Source organism: Leucoraja erinacea, chromosome 3 (genome assembly GCF_028641065.1).
Source record: "Leucoraja erinacea ecotype New England chromosome 3, Leri_hhj_1, whole genome shotgun sequence".
Classification (NCBI taxonomy): domain Eukaryota; kingdom Metazoa; phylum Chordata; class Chondrichthyes; order Rajiformes; family Rajidae; genus Leucoraja; species Leucoraja erinaceus.
The window spans coordinates 15,568,451-15,584,204 of record NC_073379.1 but is presented as its reverse complement, the minus strand read 5'-3'; positions in this window follow the sequence as shown (position 1 = coordinate 15,584,204).

Sequence of the window (15,754 nt, the reverse complement as noted above, 5' to 3'; positions counted from 1 at the left end):
TCTTCCTTCATATTAAAGTCCTGACATCCAAGGAATCAGTCTGGTGAACCTTCTCTGCACTCCCTCTATGGCAAGAATGTCTTTCCTCAGATTAGGAGACTAAAACTGTACGCAATACTCCAGGTGTGGTCTCACCAAGACCCTGTACAACTGCAGTAGAACCTCCCTGCTCCTATACTCAAATCCTTTTGCAATGAAAGCTAACATACCATTCGCTTTCTTCACTGCCTGCTGCACCTGCATGCCTACTTTCAATGACTGGTGTACCATGACACCCAGGTCTCGTTGCATCTCCCCTTTTCCTAATCGGCCACCATTCAGATAATAGTCTGCTTTCCTGTTTTTGCCGTTGCTGTTCTGGAGTGTGGGAAATCTGGCCCGGGTCTGCACGCCAGGGGTAAAGTTGCGGGGAGGGCAGGAGCATTGAGAATTAGGGGGTCGGGGATCATGCCAATAACTCGCTCAGTAGCCCGGGTGGCTGTGACCAGTCCCAGGGACCAGACAGAGGAACTGCAGCTAGACCCGGGGCTCGCAGACAACCTGGGAACTTAAGCTAGTCCAGGGGCTCGCAGATGACCTGGGCGCTACAGCCATTCCCGGGCCTCTCAGGCGACCTGGGAACTACAGCTAGTCCCGGTGATGCGAGGGATCCGGGAACTGCAGCCAGTCCCGGGGCACGAAGGCAATCTGCAAACTGCAGATTGCAATCCGCTCACAAACATGGGTCCTGGCCCCGATGCGAAAAGGCTTGCCGACGCCTGGACTAAAACCAAACACTTGCTCCTGTCCCTCCAGCCTTTTTTCAAAATTTAGCAACTCAAAATGGGGGTACGTCTACGACGCAGGTGCTTCTTCATTGCCGGGAAATACGGTACTTGTAAAGCACTTACTTCTGGGGAGCACTTCAGACTCCTTGGGAGTCAGAGGCTGTGGACCAGTGTAGGTCCCCCGGGATGACGAATAAACTTGTTGAGGCAAGAACGATGTGTTGGTTCAGTATATTTACTGAGGAAAGATCGAGGGGAAAATAATCAGTTTAACACCACAACCAGAGAGCAGTGCTGAACAATTATCTACCTCATTGGTGACCCTTGGGCTATCCTGGCTTTACCTTGCATTAAACGTTATTCTCTTATCATGTATCTATGGTTCAATTGTAATCATATATTGTCGTTCTACTGACTGGTTAGCACGCAACAAAAGCTTTTCACTGTACCTCGGCACACTTGACAATATACTAAACTAAACTAAATTAAACAATGTCAGAAGGAACTTCTTCTTGTCGAGAACACATACAAGATTAGAAGTTGTTCAGCCAGAACTGAACGCACTTCTTGGCATCTGCATGCAATGGTGTCTGTCTTGTAGCTTCTTGTGCTTCTTGTGCGTGGTGGTGGAAAGATTGGTGGAAACAAGGCCGTGACGTGAACGCTCTGTCTTTGACCACAGAAGGAACTTATTATGGGCATCTTTTACCTGATTTGCCCAGTGCTAATAACTGAATGTCTGTGCTTTGGGTGAAACATTTGGACAGGTAGTTGAGGTTAGTTTATTGTCACGTGTAGCGAGGTACAGTGAGAAGCCTTTGTTGCCTGCCATCCAGTCAGCAAAAAGACATGATTACAATCGAGCCATTACATGGATAGGATAGGTTTAGAAGGATATGGATCAAACGCGGGCAGGTAGGACTAGTGCAGATGGGGCATGTTGGTCTGCTTTTTAATTATGGGGCACTTTGGAACAGGGCAGCAAACTTTATTTTTCTTTTCTTTAGCTCCAACTAAGAAATGCAGAATTTAGCAATCCGATTTCAACACAGCATGGACGTTCAACGTTTAACCTTCTTGGATTGCAGGACTCAGCACTAAACTGGTGGCTTATTTCATACGGAGGTAATGTATCCATTACTCAAGGGTATGGGAGACACAGAGACATGTTTATCAGACTGGAGCTGGAGAGATTGGATGAGCGCCACACTCCTATACATCTGCAAATGCTCCTCTCTGTAAAATAGCCCTGGCAACAGCTCTCCTGGCACTTGGCCCTTGGATTGTGCAACGCTGTGTCAGAGATCGCAGGAGCCTCCCCACACCAGGAAGTTACAGAGCCACTGAGTCATAAAGCACTGAAATAGGCCCTTAGTCCCAACTTAGTCAAGGAGTCAGTTCAGTTTAGTCATGGTCATGCAGCGTGCAAACCAGGCCCTTTGGCCCAAGTTATTCATAGAGTGCGTAAGAAAGAACTGCAGATGCTGGTTAAAATAGAAGGTAGACACAAAATGCTGGAGTAACTCAACGGGTGAGGCAGCATCTCAGGAGAGAATGGGTGACGTTTTGGGTCAAGACCTTTCTTCATACAGCACGGAAACAGGCCCTTCGGCCCAACTTGCCCACTTACTGACCAACATGTCCCATCTACACTAGTCCCACCTGCCTACATTTGCCCATATCCCTCTAAACCTGTCCTATCCATGTGCAAATATATTTTAAATGTTAGACACAAATACTGGAGGATAGCAGGGTCAGACAACTATCCCCTCTAGTAGCTCGTTCCATATTCTCACCAACCCCAGTGTGAAAAACATGCCCCTCAGGTTTTTTTGCAACATTTTACTATTGTCCCTCCATTGACCAATGTGATTGTGAAAGTGTAATTCAACATGGAGACAGGCTCTTCGGCCCACGTTGACCAGGATATCCCATCTACGGCAGTTCCATTTGCCTGCATTTTGCTCACATCCAAACGTTCCTATCCGTGTACCTATCCGAATGTTTGTTAAATGTTGTTATTGTACATGCCTCAACTACTTCCTTTGGCAGTTTGTTCCACATACCCACCATCATCTATGTGAAAATGCCGCCCCTCAGGTATTCATTACATCTTTTCCCCCCTCACCTTGAATCTTTGTCCACTGGTTGTTAATTCCCTTAAGAGCCTGTTTCACCAGCATGCGATAGCATGCGTCTAGCGCGACCAAACGTGGTCGCTTGAGGCGTACGGCCTCACGGGGCCGGTCCCACTTTGATCGGCGGAGGCGTATGGAGTTGTGTGGGGCTGGTCCCGACATCGCGCGGGGCTCCAAATATCTTGCACTGTCCGAAAATCCTGTGCACCAACGGACTGTCGGCCCGCAGCCGCATTAAGAGCGTATGCAGCATCTCGACATCGTACGCAGCGTCTTGACGTTGTACGCAGCATCTTGATAGCATACACCCGGCGTGCCGTTGCGCAATGACGTCACAGCCCGATGCCGTGCGACGTCCAAATTCAGTCGGCCCGCCTCCAGCCCAGCTGATTGGTGAGTTTGACGTAACTTATGTCACGCGCGTACTTAGCGCGTACTTACCGCGAACTTAGCGCGAACTCCGCTTCCGTTTGGTCGCGCTAGACGAATGCAATCGCATGCTGGTGGGACAGGCCCTTTACTCTGGGTAAAAGACGCCCCTCTCACCTTAAGCAATAAGCAATAGACAATAGTGCAGGAGTCGGCCATTCGGCCCTTCAAATCAACACCGCCATTCAATGTGATCATGGCTGATCATCCCAAAGACCTGTGTCTTTTGGTTCTTGAATCCACCATCCTGAGTATTTTCGTCCTATCTATTCCCCTCATGAATTTCTACACCTCTATAAGATCAGTGGCGTAGGGTGGGTTTTGAGCGCCCGGGGCAGCTTAAAATATTGCACCTCCTCATTAGAGGCTAGCCATGGCCCATGAGCTGTTAGAAATCCAAGTTTTGTATTTATTTTCTCAACCTAACAAAAAGATGGCGGCGCTGCCTTAGCAGCTGCTGCTCGCCTGCAGTCTGTCTGTTTTTATTTTCTTTTTTTGTGATTTTTGGTTTATTATATTGTGTATGTGGGGGGGGGGGGGGCGCGGGGAACACGTTTTTGGTCTCTTCCTTCGGGGGATGCGACTTCTTTTGTCGTATCCTCCGTCTCCGCCTGCGCCGAGGCCTAATGGCGGAGCTGGCGGCCTCGGAGCTGGGGCAGCGTAAGCGGCAGCGGCAGCGGCGACCAGAACTCGGAGCTGGGCTTTGACAGCGGCAGCGGCGACCAGAACTCGGAGCTGGGCAGCGGCAGCCAGAACTCGGAGCTGGGCAGCGGCAGCGGCGACCAGAACTCGGAGCTGGGCAGCGCCACGGCGGCTTTGACAGCGGCAGCGGCGGCCTGGCCTCGGAGCTGGGACAGCAGCAGCGGCCGCCCGGCATCGGAGCTGAGACGGCGGTGGCAGCGGCTGGGAGGGCGGCAGAAGCAGCGACAGCGGTGACCTGGCCTCGGGGCGGGGGCAGCGGCAGCGGCCACACGGCATCGGAGCTGGAGCCTCGGCAGCAGCGACCTGGCCTTGGAGCTGGGACAGCGATGACCAGAACTCGGAGCTGGGGCATGTTCCGGCGGCAGCGGCCACTCGACAACAAAATTTTGTTCAGACCGCAAGGTCTGAATGACAATAAAGGCTACTTGTTACTTGTTACTATAATTACACTTGCATAAAATGTATTTATTTATTTATAAAATAAAATTACTTCTTTGCAGCCATTAATATTTATTTCAAAATTGTAACAACATTTTACAGGTTCCAATAAAAGTATTACAAAATGTTCGAATAATAGGGAAACAGAACACATTAAATGTTAGACATTGTCAGTATATTGCATTTATTTAAAATCTTCTGGATTTTATTCTTGCAAATTTTTCAATTACACTATCAAAATTTACATGAAAATGTTCTCACTAGACAAAATTGCAAGGTTACTTAATCTTTCCTGGCTCATTGTTGATCGCTGATATGTCTTTATTAACTTTAATTTGGAGAAACCCCATTCACAACTAGCATTGGACACAGTAATTGTTAAAAAGATTCTCAGTGCCACAACAATGTTAGTTAAACCTTCTTGCAGCTTCCACTTAATTATCTAGCAAAGCAAATCTAAAGCTGTCCATGTAGAAATGCTCTCTTCTGGATGAACTTCTTTAAATAAAGCAATATGGCGTCTAATACGATGTACTTCAGCAGTCATAGCTGTAGCATTCAAGTCAGAATATTTCACACATAAATACTGAATGTGTCGACCAATTAAGTCATCTTTTTCTGAATCTAACAATGTTTGAATTTGCAGAAAAGCAAATAGCTCATAAAGTGTATTCATCTGTACTGTACGTTTTGTAATTTCAGCTGTTAGCTTATCTACTGCCTCAAGTTGTTCCCGACGTGTTTCCTGAATTAAACTTGCCAGAATCACTAGTTTTTCCACCGACATCTTCTTTCGTCTTCCAATTCTTCTTTCTGTAGAAATATCATATGTATTGCATATCTGCATAGCTCTCTCAGCTGCCTCTGTGACTAGAGAATCACGCTTTTCCTCACAAAATAGTCAATGCTTTTAGCTTTTGAACACATTGAACAAGGCAAAGTCCTCTTTGTTGTAGGTATATCTGAGCGTCATTCACTTCAGTAAGCACTGGGCTCCAAAAATAAAGGAATGCAAAGAAAGGATAGGTCATAATGCAAACTAACAAACTGCCTGCATCTCCTTTGGTTTCTGTGATTTCTTCTAATCCATCCCTCAAGACTTCCAAAGCTTCTATTATTTTTTCAGTGTACTCAGCAAGAACGTGTACAACTTCATGCTTTGAACTCCATCTTGTGTCACAGGATCGCTTCACATTAACTGGCACATGTTCTTTAAGAACATCCCACCTGTGTGTAGAGCTTTAGTAAAATGTGTACACTTTTTGCACAGTGCCAAAAAAAGTCACAGGTTTAGTTCCAACACTAGCTGCATGTACACCAGCAAGATTAAGTGAGTGATTGTTACATGGCACAAACATTGCTTTGGGGTTTACATCTAGAATACCTTTCTGAACACCATGCATGTGGCCAGCCATAGTTGCAGCATTATCATATCCTTGTCCATAGCAGTACTCAAGTTTTAGACTATCTGCTTGCAACTTGTCACACATTTGTTCTGTAATTTCATTAGCTGATTTCCCATGTAACAATGAAGGTCGATAAAGGACTCCTCAACTGTGACTGTCTGTATCTTCAATATGCACATACCGAATTACTTGGGACATGTGGGCGGTATGCAAAATATCTGGTGTACTATCAAACATGATAGAGTAATACTTGGCCTTTAAAATTCTTTGAAAGATATCTGTTCGGATGTGATTACCAAGTAGTTGGGTGAACCCATTTTGGCTCCGTGGAGAAAGATAAGACACGACATAGCCATCTGCTTGTTGAACTTTGTGAAGATGTTGATTAGCAACTGGGTCATATTTGGCAAGTAACTTGAAAACTTCAAGGAAATTTCCACAGTTATCACTTGCACTTAGATCTTCTGGGTGACCATGCAGGGTAAGGATTGTCTGGCTAAATACAGCATACAATCAAGAATTCTTGATAATACAGCTTTCCATTTCTCAAATGACTTCTGTTGTTCTATCTGAACAGCAGCATCGATTGTTTCACATTTCTGTAGTCTCATTTCAAGTTCTTTCCACTTTTCAAATGCTTTGACGTGATGGCAACTATTTTCATGATCTAATACTCTGGGGTTTAGCTTTTTCCATGTTTTAAATCCATCTGGCTGTGCAAAAGAACTTCTTCCTATACTTTTTTGAAAAAGCATGCAAGGAAAGCAATATACAGCACATTTCACTGGAGAATACAGCAACCATGTCCTTAAAACTGTCTCACCATTATCTAAATTCATATAAAACCAATCCTTAGAGAATGATCTGCCATTATTATCTCTTGGAAAAAATGCATCTTTATGCTGCAGTTCAGACGTCCCTCTCTTAACAAGTTCATTTTTCAAAGTTGTATCTACATTTTCTGGCCAATAACCAATATCAGTGAAAACTTTCATATCAATATGCTCTGAAAGAGCACTTGACTGCCCAGATGTTGAAGCATGTTCAGGCAAAGCTGTCTCTGTTTCTAAAGCAGAAAGTGAACAGTTTACAGGCAGTGGATATTCTGGACATACAGATTCTGGTGCACTCTCACCACTGTGGCTATCAGCAGTGTTCACAATAAATCTGTCAAGACTTCCAATTAGTTTAGCAAGCTGTTCTTGTTCTGTTTTTTGTCTTTTCCTGCCCTGGGCATCAGATTCCTTTCTTTTAGACATTATGGCTGAGATGTATTCTGACTACGGGTGCTGTCTGTATGGAGTTTGTACGTTCTCCCCATGACCACGTGGGTTTTCTCCGAGATCTTCGGTTGCCTCCCACACTCCAAAGACGTACTGGTTTGTAGGCAGTAGGCTAATTGGCTTAATATAAGTGTAAATTGTCCCAAGTTTGTTTGCGGAGATCGCTGGTTGGTTAAAATTGTTGGATAAAAAAAATAATTATAAAATGGCAAAAAATGTTTACATTTTATTACAATAATTCAGGGGAAGGCGGCCAAAGAGGTGCAGCGTGCCTTTAGAACAACATTTTTTGCCATTTTATAATTTTTTTTTATCCAACAATTTTTTTGCGCCACTAAAAATTTAGCGCCCGGGGCAACCGCCCCTCTGCCCCCCCCCCCCCCCCATGTTACGCCACTGTATAAGATCACCGCTCAGCTTCCTGCACTCCAAGTCCTACCCCGCCCAACTTCTCCCTTTAGCTCAGGCCCTCAGGTCCGGGCGACATACCTCGTAAATGTTCTCTGCACTCCTTCCAGCTTAGCAACATCTTTCTTTTAGAAGGGTGACCAAACCTCAACACAATATTCCTTATGCAGCCTCACCAACATCTTGTACAACTGTAGCATAACATCGCAACTTTACTCAACATAAAAGTGCTGGAGTTAAGGGGCTGTCCCACTGCGGCGACCTAATCTGCTAGTTTAGAAGAGTTTGCCCTCGACTTAAACTCGCAACATGGTCGACACGTGGTCTAAGGAGATCCTATGAGGTCACTGGAACTCTCCTTTATGTTCGAGGGAAGTTCCCGCATACTCGCAGCCTCAGTTTGGTCGAGGAAAATTTTTCAGCATGTTGAATCATTTTCCGCGAGTAAAAATTGGTTCTTTTGATCTCGTAGTGCAGTGGAGTGGGGTTGCTATGTAGTTACAGGCAGTCGAGGGCAGCCGTGGACAATCTCCTTCGTTGATTGAGCATTTTAATTGGCTCATTGGAGTTTTCAGGACCAAGGAAAACCGACCGGTAATGTTAAATGCCCGCAAAACTTTATTAAACGTTGTCTGACTTCACCCCTTCGCCCCTCTTCTCTCCCCTTCTCTCAACTTCTATGCCCTTCTCTCCCCTTCTCTCCCCTTCTCTCCCCCTCTTTCTCCTTCTCTCACCCCCATCCCCTCTAAAGGACTTACCATACACTGTTCAGCCGTCTTCTACCTTCCTGTTCATACAGCACTCCCGCTTTCCCTGGCCCTGCCTTCACGATGTGTGTGTGTGTGTGTGTGTGTGTGTGTGTGTGTGTGTGTGTGTGTGTGTGTGTGTGTGTGTGTGTGTGTGTGTGTGTGTGTGTGTGTGTGTGTGTGTGTGTGTGTGTGTGTGTGTGTGTGTGTGTGTGTGTGTGTGTGTGTGTGTGTGCCTAACAGCGAATACACCACCGGAGACCCGTGTTCGATACCAACTACGGGTGCTGTCTGTACGGAGTTTGTACGTTCTCCCCGTGATCTGCTTGGGTTTTCTCCGAGATCTTCAGTTCCTCCCACTCCAAAGACGTACAGGTTTGTAGGTTAATGGGCTTGGTAAATGTAAAATATTTGGCACGGGTGGATGTAGGATAGTGTTAATGTGCGGGCGATTGCTGGTCTGTGCGGACACGGTGAGCCGAAGGGTCACTAAACTAAACTAAACTCAGCGGGTCAGGCAGCATCTCTGGAGAACATGGATTTGGGTCGGGATTCTTCTTCAGACCCGAAACGAGGCCTATCCATGTTCTGCAGAGATGCTGCCTATCCCGCTGAGTTACTCCAATACTTTTTGTATTTTTGTTTGTAAACTAACAACTGCAGTTCTTTGATGGTCAATACCCTGACCATTGAAGGCCAATGTACAGAAAGCCTTCTTTAGCACCTTATCTACCTGTAACGACACTTTCAGGGAACTTTTGTAACTGCACTCCTTGAACCCTGTGCTCTACAACACTCTCTAGGGTCCTGCCATTCACTGTGAATGTTGCCATCTCCTTATCAAGTCAAGTCTAGTCAAATCAAGTCAAATAAACTAAACTGAAACTATTTCAAAATATACAGACACTAACCATCAAACCGAGTTTATATGTGGCACAAGGAAAGATTTTAACAAAATACTTTGATAAGCTAATAGAATAACAATGATTCCCATGGCATCTATTTATACTTCACTATATAGTTTGTTTTGTGGCCTTATGTAAGCTTTTTCTTGCACAGAAATGTTGTCCAATACCTCTGAAAGCTGACTGTGAACATTATTTATTGAATAGAAATTATTTATTGAGATGTGAAATGTCACTTAGCATTGCCGTATGTCTTCAACAATGCAGCGCCATCTATAATGAATGCTTTTCGTGCACAGTTATAAATGTGGCTACAAGCACTTCCATAAATCTTTAATAGATATCTCAGAGAGATTTTTTTTAAAAAGCCCTCACATTTAACTCTTTGTGAGTATTAAATGTCCAGGTCTGGCTCTCGATTATATGTAGATTTTCCAAAACAAGTCCCTTTGCTATAAAGGGCATGGAAAGCATTTTTCATCTCTCAAAATGTACCGTAAAGATTCCCAGGATCTTAATCTCTAAGGGGCCAGGAGGACAAGGCAGTGGTGAACATAAGCTAAGGCAGGCCGGCACACCCTACTGGGAAGAAAGACTTTCCTGCTATGGTTGTGTAATGATACGACAGGAAAGGAACAAGGTATTTTCATGCTTATCTCAAGACTATATAGGCTCATACAACATGGTTCAGGCCCTTCAGCCAACCTGCCTATGTTGACCAAGATGCCCATCTACACTATTCCTACTGCCAGTGTTTGGCCCATATCCCAACCCTTCCTATCCACGTACCTGTCCAAATGTTTTTTAAATGTAGTTACTGAAGATCCTCGGACTATCTTTAAGTAGACTTAACTGGATTTTATCTTGCACTAAACGTTATTCCTTTTATCCTGTATCTGTACACTGCGGACGGATCGATTGTTATCATGTACTGTCTTTCCGCTGACTGGATAGCACGCAACAAAAAGTCTTTCACTATGCCTCGGTACATGTGACAATAAACTAAATGAAGCTAAACGTATAGTACCTGCCTCAACCACCTCCTCTGGCAGCTACTGCCATATACCCTCTGTATTTCCACTAAAAAAGGCATAAAGTGCTGGAGTAACTTAGCAGGTCAGGTAGCATTTCTGGAGAACATGGATATGGTGAAGATTCTGGTTCAGACCCTTCCTCAGACTGGTTTTAGTAGAGAGAAGAAAGCTAGGCGAGTGGTAGGGGTGGGGTATGGGACAAAGCCTGACAAGCGATAGGTGGATGCATGGGGGGGGGGGGGGGGGGGGGGGGGGGGGGGGGAGGAATAGATGGACCAAAAACAGAGCTGAAAAGACAAAAGGGAGTGAGATATGGAGATAGGGAGAGATGAGTTGTGAAATGTACAGTCAGAAGGAGGGATATAGGTGGAAGGGAATGGGTTGAAGGGAAAAGTGGAGGGGCAGAGGCAGGGAGGGCAGGAGAAATGTGTGCATTATCCACTGGTCTGTTACTGTTACAATTTGATATACTGGAGATTAAAGCGACTCTAGCCCTTGTCCCAACTTTTACTTCATCCATTGAATTTTCTGTGGATTTAGGAATGGATGCGTGTAATATTCTGCAAGCAAACAAATGCAACGTTCCTCCATTTAGACCCAAGGAATACTTGAACTGTAGCGATGTTGGTGAGTTCCTGGGCAGAGTAAGGCACTAAGTTGTGTGAAGATTGAAGTCTCCCAATGTCGACATCATATACAAGTTCTAATGTTGCTTCCATGTCCTTACACTCGGCCACTTCCATCCCTGCAACATCACCCTTTAGCTTCAGATTCAGGGTCAGTTTCTTCCCAGTTGTTATCAAGGACCAGTCTCGCACAGGTCACTCCCTCTTCTCCCCTCTCCGATCTGGTTAAGAGGTACAGAGGTACATATCCAAGGCAAGGCAAATATTTCCACCCCACCTCGGTACACGTGACAATAATAAACCTAAAATCAATAAGAAACTTGGGTGCGCGGTGAGCAGCAGTAGAGTTGCTGCTTCACAGCGCCAGAGACCCAACCTCGATCCTGACTACGGGTGCTGTCTGTACGGAGTTTGTACATTCTCCCTTTGGTTTGCTCCGGGTGCTCCGGTTTCCTCCCACACTCCCACTTCTTCTGTATAGGGCTCAGGTGAGACCACATCTGGAGTATTGTGTACAGTTTTGGTCTCCCAATTTGAGGAAGGACATCCTTGTGATTGAGGCAGTGCAGCGTAGGTTCACGAGATTGATCCCTGGGATGGCGGGACTGTCATATGAGGAAAGATTGAAAAGACTAGGCTTGTATTCACTGGAGTTTAGAAGGATGAGGGGGAAGTTATAGAAACATAAAATGATAAAAGGACTGGACCAGCTAGATGCAGAAAAAATGTTTCCAATGTTAGGCGAGTCCAGAACCAGGGGCCACAGTCTTAGAATAAAGGGGACTGAAGTGGGAAAAAACTTTTTCACCCAGAGAGTTGTGAATTTGGGGAATTCCCTGCCACAGAGGGCAGTGAAGGCCGTCACTGGATGGATTTAAGAGAGAGTTAGATAGAGCTCTAGGGGCTAGTGGAATCAAGGGATATGGGGAGAAGGCAGGCACGGGTTATTAATAGGGGACGATCAGCCATGATCACAATGAATGGCAGTGCTGGCTCGAAGGGCCGAATGGCCTCCTCCTGCACCTACTTTCTATTTTTCTATGTTTCCAAAGACGTACAGTTTCATCCGAATATTCAGGGCTATAATACCAGGGACTCAAAGAATAAAATCTCATTATATGCAGACGATATACTTTTATATATTACAAAGTCACAAACGAGCATTATTAAATTTAATAGAGGAATTTGGGTATTTTTCTGGATATAGAATAAACTGGAATAAAAGTGAAATCATGACATTAAAACCTCAAGAACCTACACACTTATTGAAGTTCCCCTTTAAAATCGCAACAGAAAAATGTAAATATTTGGGTATTCAGATTACTAGAAAATATAAAGCATTATTCAACGCTAATTTTATACCTTTATTAAATTAAACTTAATACGCTGATTAAATTTTGGAAAACACTTCCTTTATCATTATTAGGTAGAATAAATGCAATAAAAATGATCTTCCTACCACAATTACTATACCTATTTCAGTCTATACCGGTATATATACCAAAATATATATATTTTAAATTAGACTCTAATATTACTAATTTTATTTGGGACTATAAATCACATAGAATTACAAAAAAACACTTATGTAAACCAAAAGAGGTCAGGGGACTTTCATTTCCAAATTTTATGTATTATTACTGGGCAGTGCATATTAAGATTATATTTTACTGGCTGGATAGTTCTACCCAACAGACAGAATGGATAAAAATGGAGAAAGTGGATTGTCATCCTTGTAATATAGGAACAATCCTCTTCTCCCCAAAAAAACTGAATAACACAATATATAAGAAGAACCCAATTATATATGGTACAATAAGAATTTGGAAACAAATAAAATTATCTTTAAAATTAAGAAATCTATCATTGTTAATGCCAATCGCGAATAACCCTTTATTTAAACCATCTCTTATTGATAAGACATATAACCAATGGGAAAGTCTCGGAATTAGAAGGATCGGGGATATGTACGAAATGGGAAACCTACTATCATTCCAACAATTACAATTAAAATTTAAACTGAAAAACAACCAATATTTTAAATATCTTCAGATTTGCGATTTCATGAAAAAATATATACATCAAAAAATAACTCCTGAATTATTGTAAGAAGCAATGAATATTGAAACTGACTCACAAAAATTAATATCATATTTATATAATAGTATTCTAAATATAGACCTACCATCGACAGAGGTACTTAGAGAAGAGTGGGAACGGGAACTAATGATAAAAATTACGAAGGTTACATGTGAAAAGTACTTAATATATAGTCACAAACAAGATTGAACAAATTTTATCCAAATATATCCACCATTTGTGATAAATGTCTATCCCAAAATGCAACTATAACACACTCCTTAGTTTCCTGCATAAAACTTTATAGATTTTGGAGTGATATTTTCGAAATATTTACAAAATTATTCAAGATAAGAATGGAACTTAATACTGAAATTATTATATTTGGTATAATGGAAGATGGGAATAAATTCAACACATCTCAAAATTTATTTTTTAACTATGGTTTAATAATAGCAAAAAAATTAATACTTAAATTTTGGAAAAATACATCAATACCAACGGTTAAAATGTGGATTGCAAGTATGTTGGACACCGCACATCTTGAGGAAATGTGATTCCTCCTAATGGATAAATCAGACCAATTCATAACGAGTTGGTCTCCATTCATCGTTTTTTTGGAATCATATGGTGCAACACAATTGTAAAAACTAACTGTTTCAGGGCTGGACGAGGGTTGGTCAAGATTATAAACAATGATTCCTTACTTTTAATTTTTTTTAATTTTTATTTTTTATGTTTAATTCTCTTTTTTCTATTTTCTTTTTATCAACTTTCTTCACTCATTGGTCTTTTTTCTTTTTCTTCACACACTATATATCTCACGTCTTTCTATCCTTTACTACCTAATTTCTTTTTCTTATTCTAATCTTTCTTTAATATAACAAAAAAAGAAAGAAGCTGTACATAAAATGTATTATGAAAATATATATTAGGCACTTTGGTGCCATATGATTGTACTTACCTCTAATAAAATAAAATAATTTGAAAAAAAAAGAAAGAACTGCAGATTTTTACACCCCAGCGGTATGAACTTTTTAAATTTTTTTAAAAAAATATTTTATTTATTAGAAGTGAGTACAATGCATTGGTACAAAAACGATGTTAACATATTACATTCCCTGTACAACTTCCCTTCCAGCGGTATGAACTTTGACTTCTCCAATTTCAGGTAGTCCTTGCTTTCTCCCTCCTTCCTCTCCACTTCCCAGCTCTCCCACAGCCTACTGTCTCCGCCTCTTCCTTTCTTTTTCCCGCCCCCCCCTCCCCCCTCGACATCAGTCTGAAGAAGGGGCTCTACCCGAAACGTCGCCTATTCCTTCGCTCCATAGATGCTGCCTCACCCGCTGAGTTACTCCAGCTTTTTTGTCTAACCAAAATACTGTGCACAGTTTGACCATCTCACCTAAAAACAGATGCATTGTTGTTGGAACTGAAGCGGTTGCAGGCAACTGAATCATCCCACCACAACCAGAGAGCAGTCCTGAACTACTATCTACCTCATTGGTGCCCCTCGGACTCTCCTTGATCGGACGTTGCTGGCTTTACCTTGCACGAAACGTTATTCCCTTATCATGTATCTGTACACTGTAAGTGGCTCGATTGTCATCATGTATTGTCTTTCCACAGACTGGACAGCACGCAACAAAAAGCTTTTCACTGTAGCTTCGTATACTGACAATAAGCTGTCAGCTGGAATCAATTCCAATCAGATTAAGCCGACTAATTCTGCAAGGTTGTAGTATCTCTTCAGATAAGAGGAGATGCTCGACATCTTATGTCTGCATTGGTTGGAGTTTAGATGAATGAGGGGTGACCTTATTCAAACATATAAGAACGGAAAAGGGATTCTAGTTTAGTTTAGAGATGCAGCGTGGAAACAAGCCCTTCGATCCACCGAGCCGGTGCCAACCCACAACCGCCCATACACCATGTCTTGGAAGGAACTGCAGATGCTGGTTTAAACTGAAGAAGGGTCTTGACCCACAACATCACCTATTCCTTTTCTCCAGATATGCTGTCTGATCCTCTGAGCTTTTTGTGTCAATCGCGCGTACACTCGTTCTACCCTACACAGCAGGGACAATTTAGAAATGCCAATTAACAAATGGCAACAAACCTGTATGTCCTGGGAATGTAAGAGGAATCCTGAGGAAACATACATACTCCACACAGACAGCACCCGTAGTCAAGATCGAACCTGGCTCTCTGTCGCTGTAAGGCAGCAATGCCACTGATGCGCCACCGTGCCACCATTGCGAACCTGAGGGTAAGTACTCAGATATTTTTTTCAAATGGGAGAGTTAGCAACAAGGACAATAACTTCAAGATAAGGAGCAAGACATGTTTGGCACAGACATTGTGGACCAATAGACCTGTAGACCTGTTCTTGTGCTGTACTATTAGAGCCATAGAGAGTCATAGAGTGATACATAAGGCGGCACTGTGACACAGCGATACAGTTGCTGCCTTGCAGCGAGAGCAGCACCGGAGACCCTGGTTCGATCCCGACTACTGGTGCTGCTGTACGGAGTTTGTATGTTCCCCCCGAGATTTTCGCTTTCCTCCCACACTCCAACGACTTGCAGGTTTGAAAGTTAATTGACTTGGTATAAAAGTAAATTGTCCCTAGTGTGTGTAGGATAGTGTTGAACCATGATAGCGGGGATCACTGGTTGACGCGGACTCGGTGTCCGAAGGACCTATTTCCGCGCTGTATCTCTAAAACTAAAAAAACTAAAATCTAAAATGTGGAAACAGGCCCTTCGGCCCAACTTGCCCACACCGACCAAC